General features: G+C 41.2%; 1 protein-coding gene across 6 annotated transcripts in view; it reads left to right on the forward strand.

Moving 5' to 3' along the window:
• Positions 1-23,612, forward strand: part of LOC135099942 (CD151 antigen-like) — a 203,833-nt gene that overhangs the window by 162,705 nt on the left and 17,516 nt on the right. The window lies entirely within an intron of this gene.

A 23,612-nucleotide genomic window follows, 5' to 3' on the forward strand; every position in this document is an offset into this window, starting at 1 on the left:
TTCTTTCATCGGCTTAAATTCCTCTGGTCTATTCTTTTATCGACTTGCTTCTGTTGTGATTTCGTGACATAATTTGAAACCTTGCAGGAATTTGCGTCACAGAGTGTCTCAATAAATATTTGACATGGAGTCGAACCATGTTAAAGGCGACGAGCGACCCTGGAACGACTGACCGGTGTACCTGTCTCGCCAGTCCTGTGTGTGAGGTGTGATAGAGAATGTCAACTGCACACTACCTTCCGACCTCCATCACCATTACCAAAAGCAATATGAATAAGGAAGCAGTTTATACAATAGTAGATCTGACAGAGTTGAGTAAGGGGGGAGGAATGTGGCATGGTGTGGTAGTGTGTTAACTGTTTTCTATCTCTATCACCATTACCAAAAATACTATGGAAAAGAAGAATCAAACAATTTATGTATACAAGTAGACCTGACAGAGCTGAGTAAGAGAAGGATGCGACGAGCTGTGGTGTGATGTGATAGAAGGTGAAAACTGTAGACTACCATTTTAGCTCCATCATTAGTACCAAAAGCGCTATAGATACAACAGTTTAAACTCACGAATAGACACAGCACACAAAAGTAAAGAAAGACGTTAAAACTGTGGTGAGGTGTCTGGTGGAAACTACCTTTTTTTATTCTTTCATCCCTAGTTGTTAAAACATTATAGATAAAAACAGTTTATACACATGATCAATATCATCACCACTCGTCCAACCTTATCCCAGTTACCGGTCTAGAAATACAAGTAACAGCCAGTCAGCACACCCATCTCACAGCAGCAGTAATAGTGTTTCCTTCCTGCAAGTCTTAACACACTACGTAGCTTTTGGACCACTTCGTACCATTCTGTAAGAGGATTACGACTAAATCAACCTGCGGGGCGTGAAATGAGTCGTACCTTGGTTTTAAAAAAGGTGTCAAGGCTGTTAGTGCATTAGAGTAAAGTAGACATGTATAGAAGTAATTGCTTAGGATGTTTTGCATGAGCCACCGTGTCCTTAACCTGCATTATTTTCCTTTTATCATCCTTTCTTTTTTTTTCTAGTTTTCTTCTCCTTTTCATGCAGGCACTTCCCTCTCCTCGTTTTCGTTCTTCTCGTCTTCGATTTTCATCCCTTTCAAAGTTTTCCCTCTTTCTCGTCTGCGTATTTCCTCTCTGCCACATCTCCCTCCTCCTCCTCCTCCTCCTCCTCCTCCTCCATTATCTATTTTTTCCTCCTCCTCCTCCCCCTTTTCCTTTTTTTCTAATTTTCCTCTTTTCCTCCTCCTCCTTCTCCTTCTCCTCCTTTTCCTACTTTTCATCTTCATTTTTTTATTTTTCTTCCTCTGAGTTCACCGTCTCTTTTTTTCAAAATTCTTCACTTTTTTATTCTCCTTCATCACTTTAAAATCTGCCATGACCTTTTCTCACAAACTGCATGCACAACCAGCTTGTTTGACATCTTCCTTTTTATACTCTTTTTGTCTTCGTATTATTTTTTCCTCTACTTCCTCCTCCACTTCCACGTGTACCTTGACAATTTTATAAAAACTTGCATTCAACCTGTTTGTTTCCTGTCAGAGGGCAGTTGTCAGCAGCGGCAACCCCTCTCATACATCAGGTGTAGGCAGGATTTAGTGGACAGCCTCGGATTTCTAGTTCTAAACGAGTTATTCATTCCCTATAATTAGAATATGAACCAAGGTAATAAGCAATTAAATATCCACCATTATTAGGTTGTCCAGTAGCTGATCGTCTTTCACTACCCTCATTTTAAGATAGATTAGTTGATTAGTTCATAAATCTTGCTGCGGTGGCCTGAAAGAAACAGATAGCCGAGAGAGATTATTGGAGAAAGTTAGAGGAATCCTTCATCTTGCAGTGGAATCCTAGACGCAGATGAAGACAATAAAGACTGCACCAGGGCGTGATGTGGCAATGTGGAATACGTTGCATCTGTGTATCCTGCAAAAGTGGAAGAATAACCTGGAAAAGAAAATGTCACAGAGGTAAAACACTGCGACAAATCACTAGCTGGTGTTGTTTGCCTCCCCCTTTCACTTTATTTTTATCTTTTTTCACATTTCCCATCCCACCTCGACTCCCATCCGCTGAGAGATGAAGTTTTAAAAGTGCGAATTCTCTGCATTTTCTCTCGTCGTCACTGTTGTCACTCGCATTGCTCCTGCATGCTTTGTTTCACTGTCAGTGCCTTGTTTCCAGTCCAGCACCACCTCTGCCTCTCCTATCACCATGGCATGACGGGCTCCTCACCGCGCGGCCTGGCTGAGGGGAGGCATGTGGGAAGCTCTATTGGGTTCCTGTCACGCGCTAGGGATTTCTGGCGTTGAGGACAATGCAAAAACGAGAAGCCTGCAGTTGTTGCTATGTCCTCACACACACACACACACACACACACACACACACACACACACACACACACACACCAATGGGAAAATACATATATGAGTATCTTTTCACTTAGCTCCTTGATTGCTAATGACAGCTTATGACTTGTTACAACAACTGAATAACATGAGATGATTTTACCGATCCAAAATAAACGAATAAGTAACTTAAAAACAACTACTCGATTTTTTTATTGATTTAATTTATTGTTCTTTGTCGTCTTGAAATTATAATATAGATTTGCACCACGCATTTTTACTGGATTTGAAAAGTCATAGCAGTGATAACGTTAATGTAACAACGTTTTAGATTTCTCTATATTTTCCTCCACTCCAATAATGAAAGATGTAATTTTGTGGTAATTCAGTCGCGCTATTTCTTGACACGTTGATGTGAAAGACGATAGTGTAGTATATACATAGGAGTGAAGGAGAATAACGAAAGACAATGAAGCAATATTATATAGTTAGACAGGAGAAAGTCTGATTTGTATACAATGGCGAGTCGAGAGTTGATCAGAGGAGAGGATGTTAACACACGCCGTGTATTTAGGTGTGAATTGGTATGAATCTTCACGTACGCACACGGAGTAGTAGTAGTAGTAGGAGTAGTAGTAGTAGTAGTAGTAGTAGGAGTAGTAGTAGTAGTAGTAGTAGTAGTATGGCGATGTTGTTGTTGTCCTTGTTCTTTACTGGAAAAAGAAAACGTATGCAAAATCCAGTTCTGTCTAGTTTTGTCGAAATCGAACACACACACACACACACACACACACACACACACACACACACACACACACACACACACACACACACACACACACACACACACACACACACACAGAGAGACCTTATCAAAAATTTCTTTCATTTTAGTACCTTCATTTCATAACAATTTCTTTACCAACTTGTTCGTTCTGTCAGCTTCTTCCTTTACGCAGTCATTTTTATGTAACCCAAACAACTCCCTCGTAGTGCCGGTGAGGAAAATCTGAGTGAGTGAGTGAGTGAAGGCAAGAGCGGCGCGCAGGAACCATCCCATTAAGGGTAAGCGGATGCCGAAATTAGTCAACCATTTTCCATTCCAGCGAAGATATTGGATTATGGAGAGGACAGCGCGCGCTCCACCTGCTGCGTCCTCGTGGGAACTTCTTTTCCTTCGAATTTCTTTTTTTGCTGCGGAAATAATTCTGATTTTACCACGCTATTACGTCATGCGGGGATCCGATTTATTGATTTATCGATTGATTGATTGATTTCGTTACAGAGAAAACAAAGAAAAGTAAATAGAGAAATAACAAATTCACTCTTTTACCCTTTTTTTTTTCTTAACTGGAAAATAATTTATATTTCTCAATAGCCGGTAAGTCTTGTTTATCGTTACTATATATGAATGGCTACGGTAATAATGACGGATGTAAAAAGTAAATGAGATACTAGATAAGAAATAAGGAAATTAAAGTTTCTAAGAAGAGCCTGCACTAGCAAGTATTTAAATCTCGTATAATTACCCTTAAGTATCGTTTACCTTTTTTTTTCGTTTCTTTCTTTGTTTTGTTCCTTTTCCTTCTTTCGTTTCCTTTTATTCCATTTTTCTTTCGTTCCTCCTTTCCTCTTTTTCTTTTTCCTTTTTTTTTCTTGCTATATTTGTCTATTCATTCATTTACTCATGTTTATTCTATTTATTCAATTTGCTGTTTCTCCTCGGCTTTGTTGGCAGGTTTTGTCCTTGCTGTGGTCGTGGTGGTGGTGGTAGAGGTGGTGGTGGTGGTGGTGGTGGTTGGCCTCGAGAGGTAGCGTTGCCCATGGCTTGGTCAGCACCAATGCAAAGGTCACTGAAGGAATGACGTCATGTATACAGTAATTGGAGTCCTTGCAAGGCCCATAAGAAGTGAACACCTAATGCTTCTTATGCACTAACAGACCTTTCTCTCTCTTGCCTGCCAACCTAAAATAACACTGTAACTCTCGCTGCGGAAATACCAGCCTTGAAAACACAGCGACCGGTGATGCCATGTGATGCAGAAACTTAGGCTCAGATAAGCAATTAAATCCTCTCTTCCCTTCCACTTATAATCTACCGAGAACAATCATCCCTGAGTAAGTGCTTCAGATTTGTTTTTATGACACGTTCTTCTGGGAATGGTTAGTTCAATAATGTGCGATTCAGGCTTTTCAACTGTCCTTCTTTCCTGTAATCATACTATGTGCCTCTCTATTATTTCTTATAACTGTATTTGTCTCTTGTTTAGCATACATTACCATCATGCTTTGCGTAGTATAATGAAATTTGCCTATTGTATAATGGGTTCATATTTCCCATGATTTATTTAGGTTACAGTTATCTATTATTCCCGTCCCACCACAACCACTCTCACCACCACCACCACCACCACTGTTTCCATATGATCATTAATCTTACCAACAACACCACGAACGTATCATCACACACCACCACCACCACCACCACCTGCGTCTGTACTAATGGGATTCGACTTTTTTTTCTATTTCTTTCACCCCCTGTATTGTCTGTGGTCTCGGCGGCCTGTGTCCTAAATTGGGTTCGTTATCGCGTGTTTTTGTGCCGAGGTTGTCGCTGGATTTCTCTCTGTTGTGATTGAGGAGCGCGTTGGAACGTCCTTATACATATTTGCTGGTTAAGAAGGTTTGAATGGCTGGGCTAAGTCTCTCTCTCTCTCTCTCTCTCTCTCTCTCTCTCTCTCTCTCTCTCTCTCTCTGACATGTTCTTTTTACTGCTTCTAAACTCCCTCATTTTCACCTGTCATCTGCATCTCCCCCTTTCTCTCTCTCTTTCTCTCTCACTCTTTCTTTATTTCTCTTTCTTTCCTTCTCTTGGTTCTACTTATCTCTTACGAACGTTTAATCTAAATTTTTCTTTCCATTCTCGTACCATTTTCTCCACAGTGTAATTTCCTTCTTTCTCTCTCTCTCTCTCTCTCTCTCTCTCTCTCTCTCTCTCTCTCTCTCTCTCTCTCTCTCTCTCTCTCTCTCTCTCTCTCTCTCTCTCTCTCTCTCTCTTTTTCATTTTGTTTCGTATGTCTGTATGTCTTCTCAATTACTTCCTCGCTGTGATGTGTTTCTCTTTCCCCTTTTACGGTGTTCCTCCTTTCCCAGTTATCATTTGGTATATTATGCTTACTTCTCTTGCTTGTTCACATTCTTTCGTTCTTCCTGTGCTTTCTTTCTCCCAGTTCACTTTCCCCGCTCTTTTATTTCACTCTATCCTCCTTCCTTCCTGCATTGTCATCACGTTCTTTACATTCTTTCATTTTTGGTCTCTCTCTCTCTCTCTCTCTCTCTCTCTCTCTCTCTCTCTCTCTCTCTCTCTCTCTCTCTCTCTCTCTCTCTCTCTCTCTCTCTCTCTCTCTCCAAACACACACACACACACACACACACACACACACACACACACACACACACACACACACACACACACACACACACACACACACACACTTGACACGCGTGCCCTGAGCTGAGCGGCAAACGAGGCACCGGCACGGCACTCGCGGCCTAATTATGACGTCGGGAAACTTGGCAATGAGGGTAGTTTAGCGGCGAGGTCGTTAGCGAGGTCCTCCTGGGGGTCTAATTGCCTCGTTAGTAAGAAACCGAAAAAGGACACTACCACCACGCTGGGGTTGAGGGACACAGCGCCTGGGGGCCGGAAAGTGAGGGAGGATGAGGTGACGTGATTGGAGAGGAGGGAGAGAAGAGGGAGGGGAGATAAGTGGATGAGATACGGTTTTCTTTCCCTCAGCTTTACGTGATGTATGGATATTTTGTGCTGGTTTCGTTTTTCAGTGTTGTTTTCATAGACTTGTTGTTTATTCGTATTATTTTTGTTAGTTAAAAAGTAGCTTCTTTAGTAGTATATGCATAAACGAACATGTTGCTATGGGTATATAGTTTTGTGCTGTCTTACCGTTCTGATTTTGCATTTTCTTGTGGTATAGTTCAGTTTAATTTACACATAGTCTTCTGTTCATAACTTAAAGATGTTATGATTTCTTAAGTTTAATTTTTTTTTTAAGGTATGGATTCTCGACCATTTCTCATTGAACGGTATTGATTACGTTCAACTTTCTTGTAATAACAACCTTCTTTAATAACAAACAAACAGACACACGGGCAGACAGTCATAGCGCTCTTGGCAATATACAACACGTAGATTCGCAAGTCACCTTAAAATTGATGGCCGTTTGATGAAGGCAATTAATGGGAGCTTGATGGAGGCAGAGGCGCGGCAGGAGCGGGTGCATCCAGGGAGGTAATCGAGGGCCATCCATTCATTGCCTCGCTCTGCCAGTCTTCGCTCTGTGAGGCACCGCGTCAGTTAAGGTGTTTATTGACCTGACCGTGTGAGGCGAGGCGGCGCTCCCCACGCAGGCCAGGTAGGCAGCGTGACCTTGCCTGGGAGGGAGAGGAGAAAGAATTTGGCGGCGCGGTGATGATGGCGGCGGCGGCGGTTGTGGTGGTGGTGGTGGTGGTGGTAGTGTTATAGAAATGTTACTTTGGTACTGATATGAGTAAATCGAAGATAGCGTCATAGATGTGTACATAGTGATCGTAATGATTGTGGTTAAGGTTGTGGTGGTGATAGGAATGATCGAAATGCTGGTAGTAGTGGTGGTGGCTGTGGTGGTGGTGGCAGCGATGACTTGGTGGTCGTAAAAATGTTTAGGCCCTCGCTATAGTGTCTGCTTTGTCAATACTCCCGCAAGATATATAATAGAAAGTTTGGTCATGAATAACTTGACCCAGTATGTACGTGTGTGTGTGTGTGTGTGTGTGTGTGTGTGTGTGTGTGTGTGTGTGTGTGTGTGTGTGTGTGTATACGCGGCTGTATATAAACGCGTGCACGTGTGTAGCAATATGAACACGACCAGTTTTACGCCTCTTGACCAAAACATTTAACGTGCAGATCAGATCACGTAATCAGCGAGGTGGATTTCACACTACATTGGAGGACACACCGAGCCTTCCTGCGAACCACAGCAGCGTGTACACAAAACAGACGGAAATTGGTTTGTCTTTGTGGCGAAGTAAATTTGCACTCCGCCGGGATGTTTGAGCGGCGAGTCTTGTGTTGACGTGGCTCTCGCTCCGTGGGAACGCACCGTGACTCGTGAAATAGTTGTGTGTGTGAGAGAGAGAGAGAGAGAGAGAGAGAGAGAGAGAGAGAGAGAGAGAGAGAGAGAGAGAGAGAGAGAGAGAGAGAGAGAGAGAAATTTGTTCGTCGATCATATGCCTTTCTTTGCTATCTCTCTCTCTCTCTCTCTCTCTCTCTCTCTCTCTCTCTCTCTCTCTCTCTCTCTCTCTCTCTCTCTCTCTCTCTCTCATTATTATTATTATTATTATTTCTTTCAAAATTTCGTGACAGTTTTTAATCTTAGCTTGTCGTTATATATTTATACATTCACTGATGTTCTTAATCTCACTCTTATAAAATCAACATATAAATTCATTCATTAAATCCTCGACTACAAACCACCAGTGCATCTAGATTTTACCCTCGTAGTTTCAATTCCAGGCAAGCCATTATTCAGTATTCGTCCCTTTTAAAAATATTGTCGAACGCTATCTATGCCTTTTTCCCTCTCAGTATCCAGTCTATCTACCCCAAACCCCTCGAGGTAACTTTATTTCCTCCACATAAAATCATTCAACATGAATCCAGGAGACCATACCCATGAAGGGGAGCCATCTGCTTGCCTCGTGTGTCCTGTAGGGAGGAGGAAAGGGGAGAAGGGGAGGAGGCTGGCGAGTTAAGGGTTTCATGGCGGCAGCGGCGAGGGGACCAGGCAGGGAGGTTGGGCTAATTTAGACAGAGAGGTGATCGTCGGGTAATTAAGGGGAGTGAACGAGCCATTAGACCGTCCGGGGATTAATGCAGCTGATTAACGTTCGTGGTTCTACAGACATCAGTGAGGAAAACGAGGAGGTCCAGGAAGAGGAGGAGGAGGAGGAGGAGGAGGAGGAGGAGGAGGGTGGGGTATAAGCAGGAAGAAAGTGGAGAAACGACAGGAAGAGGAACAGAAGCAGGAAAGAAGCAAAGAAGCAGCACCACAATTAGGCGAGGAGGTGAAGCGTGACAATTATGAAGTAAAGAGGAAAATGGTGGTGTGATTAGAGAGCGTGGGAGGGAGACGAGCGAGCGAACAAGGAAGGGTTCAGGAGAAGGAACGGTCTGCATGAAAAAAAAAAAAAAAAGATTAAAGTAACCAGAAAATGTGGTACAGTCTCTTGTAATTAGACCATTTTCTTAACGCTCGAGTAAGGCGAAGCGGGATGAGATGTGTGTGTGTGTGTGCCATTTACAGGGAAACCGAGGCTGCAAGTCTGGCTGGAGCAGAGACAATGAGCGGGAGCAGCGCCAGGGAAGACAGGGTGTATTATCCTCTGAGCTCACACTGATACTGGGAGATTATACACAGGATCTACCGCTGAACTCGATATATTTAGTATCGCACTAAGTTAATTCCTCAGAGACTACGTTACGGATAGAGAGAAAGGTATATAAACTAGAATAGACGTATATGCTCTTATCTGTAATTTACGTAGTCGATACATTACGTGATGAATTGAATTGCCAAGTTCATTAGGTGCTTCAGTAACGTAGGTGTGTAATGGGTCAGTTGTTACGGGGAAATGAATATGCTTGTTGATTGCTAATTAGGTGTCCAGGCCCCGCTGAGTAATGTTAGTGTAACGGGCTAATGGCAACGGCGGTACAGACACACAGGGCAAGCAGGGGAGAGCAGTGCCGGGGAGGGTCCGTGTTCCCCTCTGATGAAGACGACACAGGCAGGCAGTAAGGGAGCAGGCGAGGCGAGGGTGAGAGCAAGTGAGGTTTAGCGTGTTTGTTTAGACAGTGTCACCTTTACTCTGTGTATTGTGTGGGTGTCCGTGTGCTGGTATCTGTCTGTGTGTTCGTGTTTGATCTTTTTGTGTGTCTGTTGGCTGTAATGTGGTTTTGTAAATTTTAAGTGTGTGTGTGGGAGTGCTTCTATGTGTGGAGGTGGATAGGATGTAGTTGTTTCTGCATTTCTCTGACAGGCTGCTTGTGTTTTATGTACGTTTGCGTCATGTAGGTATGCGTTTCTTTCATTTTTCTGCATGCACGCTTCTTTTCAAACCTACTGAAATAGCGCTTCTTGTTTCATGTCGCAAGAGATTCAAAGGAGAGTAAAGAAACACCAATACATACGCGACACGAGACTGGCGGAGCTGAAAAAATAATAAATCTTAACATTTTATCTATTTATTCCGCAACATTTCCTCTAATTCTTCAGTTTAAAAGAAGAGCCGCAAGGTGCAATCCCTCTCTCGACCTTTGGGTTTTGCGCTCCCCGACCAAAAGTTGCTGAAATCAGGACAGGTAGCCGTGGTTTGTCCTGCGGAGCGTGCGGTGCTTGGGTGGAGAGAAAGAGAGAGCGAGGCCTGGAGGTTGCGTAGCGGATCCCTTCCCTTCATCCTTTGCTCGATCACGCATTCAGCTCTCCTGTGTATTATTTCCTTCTGCAAAATGCAAATACCGTTTTCGTTTCCTTGTTTTCTCCTCACATGTTAGGGAGACTAGCCAAGAGTTACAGACACGAAGTAAAAAAAAAAAAACCTAACTGCACTTGTCGGAATAAAGCCAGTTTTGTTCACTGAGTGCATGTTATATTAAGATGGAAAAATACGTGCTCAGTAATAATGTAAAGTGTTGAAAGAGTTTAACGGTTAATTAAAGTGCTTAAAGAATGAACTTACTAATTAACTCTACATTAGAAATAACATTATAGAGATTAGGTACAAGGTTCTTTGGAGTGGAACCGTACGTGAGAGTGAAACAAGCAGTTGACGAATTTAAAAGAAGAATGTGTAAATAGAAGAAATAAAATGACAAGATATGCAACGTGATGCTGAGTGTGAGCGACAGATGACAGTCAGAGAGAGAGAGAGAGAGAGAGAGAGAGAGAGAGAGAGAAAGAGAGAAAGCTGATGAGAGAACTACCCTTTGACTCTGCACCCAATCCTCTTGAGCTCGTGAACAAAGGACAGTAGGCCAACACTCTCTCTCTCTCTGTCTCTCTCTCTCTCTCTCTCTCTCTCTCTCTCTCTCTCTCTCTCTCTCTCTCTCTCTCTCTCTCTCTCTCTCTCTCGCATAACCAGTTACCTGTTTTCCTCGCCATTACAACACGTTCACCTCAACTCGGTGATGGATGCTGTGGCTTCGTTCACTTCTTACCCGTTTTTTTCTTTTTTTTTTTTTTTTGTTTGTTTTCCCTCACGTGTATCCCTTGACGTAAATCGAAGCCAGGACGTCATTAAATGGGGCTGATTATTGCAATGTATGAAAGAGAGAGAAAAAAAATGTCTTGCGTTACTACTGTTGCGGCCATGATCTTTAGTACAATTTTCTTTTTAAAATACTCGTGTAGCCCTCACTGTGATTATTTTTTAACTTCTACATTACTTACTTCAGGATGAGTAAGTGTAGCTCGTAAACTGCTCTGTAAGGCCCAACGAGTCTATTACTAGTTTTTCTTTCCTTGTGTTCCTCTGTGTCTCTTTGTGGCTGGATAAGTGTTGTTGTTTTTTACTCGATAAACAGAAACCTTGCCAATGATAAGCATTGTTGTTTCCTTGAAGTAACTGATCCCACAAGACAAAGGAAGCCTGACAGACAAGTTCACTAAGAGCAGCGAACATTTACTTAACATTTAGTTACACATGATGGCTGGTGGGCGTTCGGAAATGAAAACAAGAATATGAAAGAGCTCGCACAGCTGTTAAAAGGAGAGAGAGAGAGAGAGAGAGAGAGAGAGAGAGAGAGAGAGAGAGAGAGAGAGAGAGAGAGAGAGAGAGAGAGAGAGAGAGAGGGAAAATTAATAAAAGCTCCATGAAAGAATATAATCGTGTGTCCGTGAAGTCGTAAAGTTTACTGCTGCTCTTAACACTGGATCGTTAAGTAAGTTAGATTAATTTTCTCTTCACTAAAGTTAAGTAAATCCAAGTAGTTAAGTGACTGGAAAAGGAAACTCTCTCTCTCTCTCTCTCTCTCTCTCTCTCTCTCTCTCTCTCTCTCTCTCTCTCTCTCTCTCTCTCTCTCTCTCTCTCTCTCTCTCTCTCTCTCTCTCTCTCTCTCTCTCTCTCTCTCTCTGTAATCAGTCACAATCACCTGCCTGGAACTGGTGATCAGGAAGGGTTGAGGAGGAGAGGGAGGAGGAAGAGGAAGATGCGTCCAGTGAAACCTAGACCAGTGGCGCAGGTTTAGTGGCTGCTGGTAAAAAGTTGGTGGATCGAGAACCTGTCCATCCATGTCAGTCGCTTACCACAAAAGATCCAGTGTGTATTTGCAGGACTGACTCTCTCTCTCTCTCTCTCTCTCTCTCTCTCTCTCTCTCTCTCTCTCTCTCTCTCTCTCTCTCTCATTCTCAAGGCCATCACCCGGAGTGCCGGATCTGCGCACTGCTGTCAGTTATTTTCTCTCTCTGACAGCTCCTCATATGCATGGAAATAAACTGCATTGTGAAATTATTAAAAAAAAAAAAAAATACCCGAAAAAATCATGAACAAAACATCAGGGAGACAGACCAGATCCCCCCAGACAGAAGGCCGCGATTCCTCATGCATCGCTAATTTCACCGCGGATGGCACACCGAGGCACGAGAAGAAGACAAGAGCACACCCCGGCACATTAGAGCTTTTATTGTGAAAGGTCGTGTTGTTAGTCACTTAAGTTAATCTCTCAGCCTTAGCGCGCCCATGCTACGTAGAGGTCACAGTGTCACTAGACCAAGGCGAGCTTTAGTGGACTAGCTGGATGACTGTGTAGGATGTTATCTTCGGTTTAGAAAGTGAATGCTACGTAGATGTGATTGGGAGTGGGAGCAGTGTAGTGTAGCGGTGCGGAGACAAAGTGTAGGGCACGTAAAGGAAGTAACAGTTGTTCTCAAGGGCATGACAACTTTCTGCTTTTCAGACGTATCATTATTCGCCTTATTCTCAAAAGTTTAATAGTATATTGTTTTGATTTCAATTTGCTTTCAGTTCAGGGTATCATTGCGTGCGTATGACGAAAGTGATGTTTTTGCTGATGTGAAAACTGATTACGGAGTGTTTTAAGGCATAATTAGAGCGGCAAGGATACAGCGTGGAAAAATGTGCAAGTTCATTAAGCGTTTTTAAGGGTGTTATAATTTGTCAGGCCTTTATCGAAGTGAAACCTTTAACCCTAATGGTTCGCGTTTTGGAAGCCTAGGAGCACCAGCAGCAACGAAAGCAGGAGTGGCAACAACGAAGCATAATCAGCAATTACAACAACGACAAAAAAAAAAAAAAAAGGAAACAAAAAATAATTGTCACTACTACTACTACTACTACTACTACTACTACTACTATTACTACTGCAGTTTACACGAAGAATATTCACTTATACCACACAATAAAAAAAAGTCAATTAATGTTGCATTATATGGCTAAAGAGGATCCAGTGACCCAACCAATGAATCAATTAACTCATCACTGGCTGTCTCTACGGACCACTTGTGCATCTTTCCCTGCCTGACATTCCTCGATCGCACGGCAGGTGTGGCTCCGCTCTCCTTGACTTGGCGGCTGGCTACCCTTCTCTCATCACATGTTCTCGCCTCTTCACTCCCCGACCACATCCTTTAACTCTACTAACTAACATCACCCTTCACCAGTACCCTTCTTATTCTTTTCCACCTTCACTTCCCTTCCCTAGCCACTTCTCTTCTTCCCTTTCCTCTGCTCCCTAACACCACCCTTCACCAACGCCTTCCTAGCTTCTTCCTACCTTCATCTCCCTTCCCCAACGCATGCCTTGTCTCCTATCACGTTCATCTCCCTTCCCTACACCTCCCGTACCTCTTCTGGCCTTCACTGCCTATCCCAAATACGTCCCTTACCTCTTCCCACCTTTATCGCTCCTCCCTCACGCCTCCCTTGACTCTCCCCACCCTCACCGTCCCTCCTCAACACCTCCCCCTCACCTGTCCTCTATTCAAAGAACTTTCTCTGGAGAGTTTGTGTGACGCAGTCAAACTTAGCTCAACTATTTTTTTTTTCCCCACATCAGCAGAGTTCCTACGTTCATATGCAAGACGTAAAGTTTAAGATAATTTTCTAAGCTGTTAAAATCGCCTCCTTACGTGCGTTGGTTAAGTTTTCCTCCCCGTCCCTTTTTTTTTTTTTTTTTTTTAGATTTACGCGGCCAAGATGAGAAATTGGTGAGAAAACGCTTTATTATTTTGTCATCTTGCTCTCCTTGTTACGGGAAAAGTAAAGGAAATGCTAAAAAATACACCGAGAATGCCGTTGTTTTAGTTTGTACTGCGGAAGTGGTAGTGATAATAATCGTAAAATAAAGTAAAACGACATCCCTCCGGTTTGCATACTTTCTCTCCGCTTCCTTCGTTTGTCTTTTGTATATCTTTCTTGCCAATAGAATCCACAGTTTCTCTTCCGGCTTACGCTTTCCCTATACGCCGCACCGACTACTACGTGGAGGGAGGGCACAGGGTTTGGGGGAGGAGAGGGGAGGAGGGAAGCAGGAAGGTGCAATGACCGTGGGAGAGGAGGAAGAGGAGGAGGAGGTGGAGGTGGAGGAAGTAGAGAATGTAAATAATGTGAAGAAGAATAGGATACGGATGAGAGCGAGGAAATAAAAAATGTCAAGTTTAAAGGTAAGAACTGAGGAGGAGGAGGAGGAAAAGGGAGAGAGGGATAAAAAATAATAAAAAAAAAGCTCATAAATACAAAATGCAAACAAGGAACAGAAGATAAAAAATTGATAAACACAAACTTTAAAGGCAAGAACTGGGAGAGAGGAGAGTAAGAATAGGGAGAAAGGAAGAAATATAAAAAAAAGTAAACGATGAGAAGAAAATGAGGACAAGAACGAGGGGAACCAGAAGAAAATATGGGAAAACTGAAAGACAAGGACTCTGCGTAAAAGACAAAACGAAAGATAAGCACACTTGTATAAAAGTATGAGAGAGAGAGAGAGAGAGAGAGAGAGAGAGAGAGAGAGAGAGAGAGAGAGAGAGAGAGAGAGAGAGAGAGAGAGAGAGAGAGAGAAATGGCAGGAAAGGCTTTACTACGTTATGAAAGAAAACTTGACACAAAAAAAAAAAAACATGAAACAAAAGCACAGAGATAAAAATGCGAAGGTAGAAAACGAAAAACTCGGAAGATAAATAGACTGAGAAAGGGGAGATAGAGATAAGAGTGGAGAGAGAGAGAGAGGGGAACGAAACAAAAATAAACAGGAAAGCGCAGGGGGAGACAGGCGGGCGAGGGGTAAACAGTAACCAAAGGAATTAAGAAAACAAATAGATAAATATATAAATAAATAACACCAGAATGGCTTTCAGAGAGAGATTTCAGAGAGAGAGAGAGAGAGAGAGAGAGAGAGAGAGAGAGAGAGAGAGAGAGAGAGAGAGAGGTGGAAGAGTAAGAGGAGGAAGGGGAAGAGGGAAGGAATTGTATGATTGATGCCGCAAAAAGAGTAAGACAAAATGCGTAATAATGCGTATATTTTGTCGAGGCGGTTGGTGTGATTGATGTGAAGGCCGAGATGAACAGCGTTAAAGGGAAGGGGAAAATCGTAGAGAGAGAGAGAGAGAGAGAGAGAGAGAGAGAGAGAGAGAGAGAGAGAGAGAGAGAGAGAGAGAGAAACATAACACTAATTCCACGGTAATTAATGGAACTGGATGTCGCAAAAGAAAGAAGGAACAGTAGCAAAGAAAAGAAAAAAGACCATGAAATATTACATCATGGAGAGAGAGAGAGAGAGAGAGAGAGAGAGAGAGAGAGAGAGAGAGAGAGAGAGAGAGAGAGAGAGAGAGAGAGAGAGAGAGAGAGTATTGGTGGCTGTCAGTAAAGCAAAAGTCTGTATGATTTTAGTTTTAGACAATGAAATTCTAGCAAGCTCACTGGAATGGAAAACGCACTTCAGAACTTTAAATAGGACTGAACGAGCCTGACAGACCCAGCCAAAGGGGGAAGGAAAACTAACCAAACTGTGACAGGCAAAAAAAAAAAAAAAAAAAAAAAAAAAAAAAAAAAGCAAGGGAAATTTATAATGCTTACCAGGAACAGGGAATAAAGGGACGCGGTATGTAAATAAGGATCCCCAGTAAACCTGACACTCGTTTGTCATTTTGTGAAAGCTTGCGGGAAATGTGGAGGGGACAAAAAAGGACTAAGTGAGTTTGAGGAGAACACACATGAAATGATTCCTGCACAAGACAGAAGATAAATGTTTTGGAAAATAATGATGAAATGGATACGTGTAAAAACAAATAAATCCTACATGACAAAGTATTTCAAAAGTATTAAGAGGAGTGATGGTTAAAAGAATAATTAAGTGATAGGTGTGAATGAATACGAGATCAGTACACAGGAATTATTTCTTACATGATAAAGAATTTTAGTAAGTAGTAGAATTGTTGATAAAATGGATGTAAATATGATAAATTTAAGTGAATATAAAGCTTGCAATCAAGTAATAACTCTTACGCGGAAAAAGAAATACATAAGGAGTGAAGGGAACGAAGGTGAAAAGCTTACAGATGTGAAATTTCAAGTGTATATGAGGACAGCAAGCAGGGAATAACTTTTACATGAGAGAGAATGAAAAAAAAAAGGTGAAAGAAGTGAGAGGTAAAAAGAATACATATGCGATTCATATACTTTACATTTCCCTTATTAGTATGCAGACACTCGTCCTAGATATATAAGTTTATCATAAGGAGAGCCAAGGATGTATTTATGATATCTTTGATACATTTGCATATGCAATCAAATCCACCTTTATCCTCTCATAGTTCAAATACATAAAAGATGAACAAATTATAAACGTAGTCTGAGTATTAGGTGAACGAAAATTCAGAGGTATACGTAAAGGAAAACAATAAACACCAAAACTGTAGTTGTGTATATCAGTACATTTGACACGAATATGAATTACCCTTTACTACTAAAGCAAGATCCAGTAAGTCTTAAAACAAATATCACAAAGATGACTGTTGACGTTCATTTATTATTAATTTACATCATCTATTAACTTTTCTTCACTTCTGACGAAGGAAAAGAACAATAAGGTATTTGTCCATACAAACAAATATATACACGAATGTCGCCTTTCATTATACAAGAAAAAAAGGGACATCCCTCATTATAAAACAAAACCACATCTCGTTATATATGTATATAAAAAAAAATCTTGTACCAAACCTCATTATATAAAATTGATCTCTCATTATAAAGTCTCATTATCCAAAACCATCCCTCAGTATACCGTCTCTCATTATGCAACAGCTAAATAGATGAATGAGCAGAATCAACGAAGCAACACCAAGGTGAATGAACACGAAGGCGGTATTACATTCATGCATCACTTGTTCGTATTTTTCTCCTTGTCTCCCTGTGACATAAGCAGAAACACTTAGAAGCAGCTCAGGCGTGAGGAACGGGAAAAAAATATAACTCTTCACATACAAGGCAGGAAGAGAGAGAGAGAGAGAGAGAGAGAGAGAGAGAGAGAGAGAGAGAGAGAGAGAGAGAGAGAGAGAGAGAGAGAGAGAGAGAGAGAGAGAGAGAGAGAGAGAGAGAGAGAGACTTACAGCACGCAACATTAGTCTCAACTTAGATCCATGGCAGTGCGTTTTAGACTTGACTGAAATAATGTTAAGGGAAAGTAGCCAGGAAGGAAAAGAGCTGCTCCAGAAATGTGGGCTTCGAGAGAGAGAGAGAGAGAGAGAGAGAGAGAGAGAGAGAGAGAGAGAGAGAGAGAGAGAGAGAGAGAGAGAGAGAGAGAGAGAGAGAGAGAGAGAGAGAGAGAGAGAGAGAGAGAGAGAGAGAGAGAGAGAGAGCATAAATGGAGGATAAGTGCAAGAAGGAAATATTAGATATAAGAGCAAAAAAGGAGATGAGGTCGTGGTGGTGGTGGTGGGTGGTGTATGAGGAGGAGGAGTAAGAGGAGGTACGTACATAAAGGAGACACAAGAGAGAAAAATAATATATGCACGAGGTGATGTACATACGTTATAAAGTCCTCTCCTTACATGGAGAGAGAGAGAGAGAGAGAGAGAGAGAGAGAGAGAGAGAGAGAGAGAGAGAGAGAGAGAGAGAGAGAGAGAGAGAGAGAGAGAGAGAGAGAGAGGATGGGGAGGGGGATAAAAAAAATATACAAAATTCAAGGTTGCGCAGAAATATAAATTACCAGAATAAGAGGAAATTAAGCATAATTGGGACAAATGAAAGAGAGAGAGTGTGTGTGTGTGTGTGTGTGTGTGTGTGTGTGTGTGTGTGTGTGAGAGAGAGAGAGAGAGAGAGAGAGAGAGAGAGAGAGAGAGAGAGAGAGAGAGAGAGATCCTTGCTTTCTTCCTTGTTATTCTGCTTTTATCAGTCTCTTCCCTCTCATTTTAGACTTTTTTTCACTTATGTTCATCTAACTGAACTGTCTGCTTCCTTTCACCTCTCTCTCTCTCTCTCTCTCTCTCTCTCTCTCTCTCTCTCTCTCTCTCTCTCTCTCTCTCTCTCTCTCTCTCTCTCTCTCTCTCTCTCTCTCTTCCTTGTCCACTTTTTCTCTCATTTTTGCTCGTCTCACGTTTACTTTCTCCTCTCCTTGCACACCTTTCTCTTTATTCTTTATGGTGCTACACTTCTTCATATTTTTCCTTTCAACTTTTTTATTTTCTTCTTTTTCTTCTTCCCTCGCCATCTTCCTCGATCGTAACCCTTCATTTCTTTTTTTGTATTTGACCTTTGATGAAGATACCGTAGCTTCCTATTAAATTTTTTAGAGCATTAAATTTACCTGAAAGTGCAAAGCGAAAGAAGTAAAAGGTGAACATTATTATTAAGTAATTATGGAGACGATTTCATTTGGTATTTCTTATAAAAATAATTGAATCGTCATCATTAAACTCATTCTTCCAAGTCAATATTTGAGTCTTGGTGGAAGTGGAGCAGGAATGGAGGGAATAAATGCAGGTGGCAGGAGTGAAACGGAAGGATGTGGAGGGAGAGAAAGAAAGGAAGAGAAGAATGACATAAAAAGGAAGAAGGAAGAAAAAGAGCATAGTAAAGTTTGAAAACGGAAAGAGATAGAGAGGGAAGGAGGGAAAGGCATGGGAAGAGAGAGAGAGAGAAAAAAAAATGCGAAAGACAAGTGAGAATGGGGAAGCAGAGGAAGTAGAAAGGAAAGGGATTGAAGTGTATGAAATGTACCAGTGAAGTAGAATAGAAAAAGGAAAGAGAAAAATGGATAAAAATGAGAAACAAAAAGAGAGAGAGGCAAGCAAGGGAGAGGGGCCGAAGGAGAGACAAGAGAAAAAGAGAAGGAGGAACGAAACGGAATAAAGATCTTGAGAATGACGGGACTGACAAAATAAAAGAAAGAATAAAGGAAAGGAAATGGTGAGAAAGAATTTGGAAGTGAAATAAAAGAAAAGATTAAAAAAAAAACTGTCCAGCGAAGTAATATTGGGGAAAGTTGGTGAGGGTATGTGAAGGAAAAGACAAAGGGAAAACTAATGCCTTGAAATTTTTATATAAGTGGTCATGGAAAATAATAAAGTTTCCCCTCGAACATAGGAAGGAAAATTGTTTTGAGACATGAATGGTTTTGAAAAAGGGGGAAAAAAAGATAAAATTGAAGAAATAGAATAATAAGGATGAGACGTATATGAGACTTGGAAGAGAAACATAACCTGGATTTTATTGCTGTTTTGACCTCCTCCTCCTCCTCCTCCTCCTCCTCCTCCTCCTCCTCCTATTCTCTGTTGTTCTTTCCATCATAACTCTTATGTTCCCTCTAGCTTTCTTTCCTCTTTCTCTTTGTTTTGTTTGTCTGTTTTTTTTCAGGGTCTTTTTTTTTCAACCAGTGCAAAAAAAGAATAATCGTTCTTTCATTTGAATATTTTGTTTTACCTCTTTTTATTAATCTATCTTTGCCATAATATTGCTTTTTATAGTCACTATTGTTTTACCCCCTTTTGTCTTTTATTTTCTTATTGCGTTGCACTCTTATTTTCTTTTTTATTCCAGTCTTTCTTATTCCTCCTTTTTTTCTCCATTTTAAACCTTTCGTCATATTTACACTTTTTTTTTTTTTTTTTTTTTTTGGTTTTTCCTCCCCTCTCCTCTTAACTCGCAGTATTTTTTTGACTTGTTTTTAGTCTCTACCCTTCACACAGTTGACATATATGATGTTTCTGATCGACTTTAATTTTTTTTTTGGCATACTTTTTTTTTTTTTTTTTTTTATATGAAGAGTTGGGTACGTTGGCCTTTTATTATTTTTTCATCTCCTTTACATTGGGCAGCTCCATTTCTTTTTCTGCATGTAAAGAAAGAATATAATAGAGGAAGTAGGAAGGATGGTAGGAGGGGATATAAGAGGGAACGTGGGTTGGGGTGGGAGGAGAAAGAGGAAGAAGACGAGGAGGGTAAAAGACGAAAAGAATAAGGATTAAAAAAATAATAATAATAATGAGAATACGGATAAAAAGAACAGGATGTGAATGCTGAGAGAGAGAGAGAGAGAGAGAGAGAGAGAGAGAGAGAGAGAGAGAGAGAGAGAGAGAGAGAGAGAGAGAGATCTATTTCGTTTCCATGACAACGAAATAAATAGAGAGGAAAGATCGTAAACAAGTTGCCGCGTTACTGTGCAGAGTACACGTGTGTGGGAAGCTCGTGGGTAGAGAGAATAAGAAAGGGGGAGGGAGAGGAAAAGTAATGAAAGAGAAAGGAAGTGGAGGAGGGAGAGAGAAGAGAGAAGGGAAGAAAAGGAAGGGGGAGCAAGAAGTAATGAAAGAGGAAGAAGCGGATGAAGGAAAAAGGAGAGAATGGAACGATGGAGAAAGAGGAAGGAAGTGGGGAAGGGGAGGAAAAAAGGGAGAAGAATGCGAGGAGGAAAGGAAGTTTGCACAGGAAGGAGGAAGAGGATAGAGGAACATGGTCTTAGAAATGGAAACAGTAGAGAAATGGAAGGTAATGGCATTGGTGACTTGTGGGAGACTGGTGTCAGTGTGAAGGGAGAAGGTAAAGACTCCAGATTAATGTAAGTTTCTGTATATTTCGATTTTTACCGGTATAATTAACCCACACTGTTTTGACTGGCAGAAATGAGCAAAAGTAATGGAATAGTGTAAATTCATGTAAAGCGGGCAAAAGATCTCGTTGAGTCATGCAGAAAATTGAAACTAAGGACAAGCGTGTATGAGCGATTGGTAGATGGATGAGAGGTATTGTCAAATAAACTTTAGATGTATTACGTTTCGAAATGTTAGGATTTTATGTGAATGTCCTTTTACGGCGTGGTCTTGTATCTCACAGTTCAGTCCCTTTAAGGCAGGGGAGTGTAGCCACTACAGAATGTTGTGAAATGTGTTGTTGTAACCCTGTGATAGTGTGCGTGTGTTGCTGATCTTGTGTCGCAAGTTTTGTGTTTAGAGAGTGCTTTGTGTTACGTGCTCAGATGACGCACTTACAGCTTTCAGATTCGGAAGCAAGTTAACTAATCATAATATGCATATCCTTTTGGCATTCTGAAACTCCGAAGGTGTAATCGTTTTAACGTTTTTATTTTGTAATGTATTCTGTTGTCGGTGCATTATTGCTGCGCTCTTGCATTGTTGTGATAATGGACTGTTGAGTGGTTGAGTGGCTGATTGACTAACTACATTGTGCTGGAAACAAAGGCGATTATAGAGAGACTGCATAATAACAGATACCAGTAAACTCATTGATTTATAACGAGGGCATTAGTTGAACTGTATTTCAATGTCAGTAAAGTATGAGTTGAAGAAAATGATAAAGACAACATGAGAGAATAGACAGAGAATTTGATGAAACCGAAACAGGACAGGAGGGAACAGGGTAGAATCGAGGGAGAACGGGACAGAAAGAAAAAAAAAAGAGGATATAAGAGAACATGATATGGAACAGACTGAGAACTACATCGAGAACAGAAACAAAAACAGGAAAGAATCGATATTACTTCAATGTGCGTTTTCTGTTCAAATACACCAACTCTCTTAATCTAGCACGTTCCCTATTCTTAGACTGCATTCTTAAAACCACCTCCTGAGTACCTGGCTAGCAACCAGAAGGTCAAGCTTTCTGCAGGCGAGCACCAGGAGGCGGGGAGTGGGGGGAGGAGGGGACATAGTCAGCACGGGTTTGGTCGGCGAGCAAAAAACTGGCGATTTGAATAATTGTTTATACACGGAAAGCGTTTCCACAGCGGCGAAAAAGCCAGATGCAGACACGCAGTAAGCGAGGCTGTGTGTGTGTGTGTGTGTGTGTGTGTGTGTGTGTGTAGGGAACAAAGCGGGTACAAGTTGTGGTTTCCAAAGTGATATTGTCTTGATACACGAAATCTCGTCTGACGCTAAAAATAATCAAAGGAAAGAAATATTTCCATATCATCATTGACCTTTTTTTTTTTTTTTTGTCGTTGGTCCTACTTTTGGCAGTAATAGTGGCATGACGGTTAGAGTTGTAGTAGTGGTCGTGGTGGTGGTAGTAAACGTAGAAGTAATACACGTAGTACCAATTACATACTCACGCTGTATTATCATCTTTAGTACTCGCACTACTTAGCAGTATATTGTCAACCACAACTTTTACAAGGCCACATATCTCAAAATTCTAATTTGTTTAAAAAAGAAACGTATCGTACCATAACATCATTTCTCTATTCGCCTTCAAATAAAAAGAAAAATCCATCGTGTGTCAAAAAGTGCCATTCACGTTCGCCCTCTTCGTGTCACATTTCCACATTCCCTTACCTCCTCCTCCTCCTCCTCCTAGCCGTGCAACATTTCAGAGCTATTTCTCGTCCTCTGACAAATCGAACGTTTCCATGGGAACGCTGAGGGACAGAAGTTGGCACCTATGACACTGGAAAACGTTATATAATATCGCGGTGATTGGATTTTCGCTGGTTTTATTTTATTGTACGATTATATAAGTGAAGGGTTAGTATAAAAACGCTATGTAATATAATTGAGATGTGAGTTATTGCTGCGTTCATCATACTTACATATATAAATATGTTTCGTATGAAGAAAATGAAATGTTTTGTAATTCTTTCTTTTCGGGAAAAATCTAGTAGTAAAACTGAGATATGAGCTCTCGCTGCTGTTTTTACACTGAAAACACAAATAAATAAGTCTTGTTTATGGAAATTTTGACGTTTGTGACAAGATAATTGTTTTTTGTAGAAAATATAAAGTATACTGGGTTCAGTGTTCATTGCGCTAACCACACCTGGCTTTTGTAAGTAAACTTTAGTATGGAAACATTAAACATTAACAATGTGTTCATGTCATGTATCATTGATAATGCAAAACACTTGGCAAAATCATCAGTAGAATCATGAAAGCATCCCAGATGAAAGCCTCAGTAACTTTCATTAGGAGCCTATAATAAAAAAAAATTAGATATGAGGAGGAGAAACGTTTAAGAATATGGACTTGAGGCTTCACGCGCTCTTCATGGCGGGAAAACACTGGTCAGACGGCAGGTGCAATTATGATCATGGCCAGATTCCGTGATGTAATATTTACTTTTGTGGTATAATTTTCTGGGGAACCTTGTGTTGAGCAAAAAAAAAAAAAAAAAAAAAAAAATAATACATGAGACTAAATAGGCGTCTGGTGGTGTGTGGCTGGTTTGTTTTGTTTGGCCGCGGCAAGGCTGGGGAGGGACCGAGGCCTGTCTATGTGCGGTTTGTTTAGTCTCTGATGAACGATAAGGGAGGTCAGGGAGGCGGGGCGTGGCCTGGGAGCTGACACTGTATTGCGATACTTAAGGACGTGAATGTTAGAGAGGAAAAGTCTCACAGCACAAGGATGAAGTGTAATGGTAACGTGATTAAGGTTCATTGGGTGATCTAGTGAGGTAGACCATAATCATTGTTCTGTTACGTTGTTATCTGCAAAGTCCGCCTCGTTATTAAAGGACTGAAGAGATTTCAGTAATTTTGCTCCGTTATTACGTATATTGATTTAGCGTACAGAACTGCCAGCCAGAAAAGTTAGGACATGATTTGTGATGAGTCGTGGCCTTTACCTTACTGTTTATCTTTTTGTCTTGTCTGGCAACTCCCACTTTACCATCGTAAATACAGGTGAATGTTTTCTCTTCCCTTTTCGATTTTAAATGGTTCC

Source organism: Scylla paramamosain, chromosome 4 (assembly GCF_035594125.1).
Source record: "Scylla paramamosain isolate STU-SP2022 chromosome 4, ASM3559412v1, whole genome shotgun sequence".
NCBI classification, from domain to species: Eukaryota; Metazoa; Arthropoda; class Malacostraca; order Decapoda; family Portunidae; genus Scylla; species Scylla paramamosain.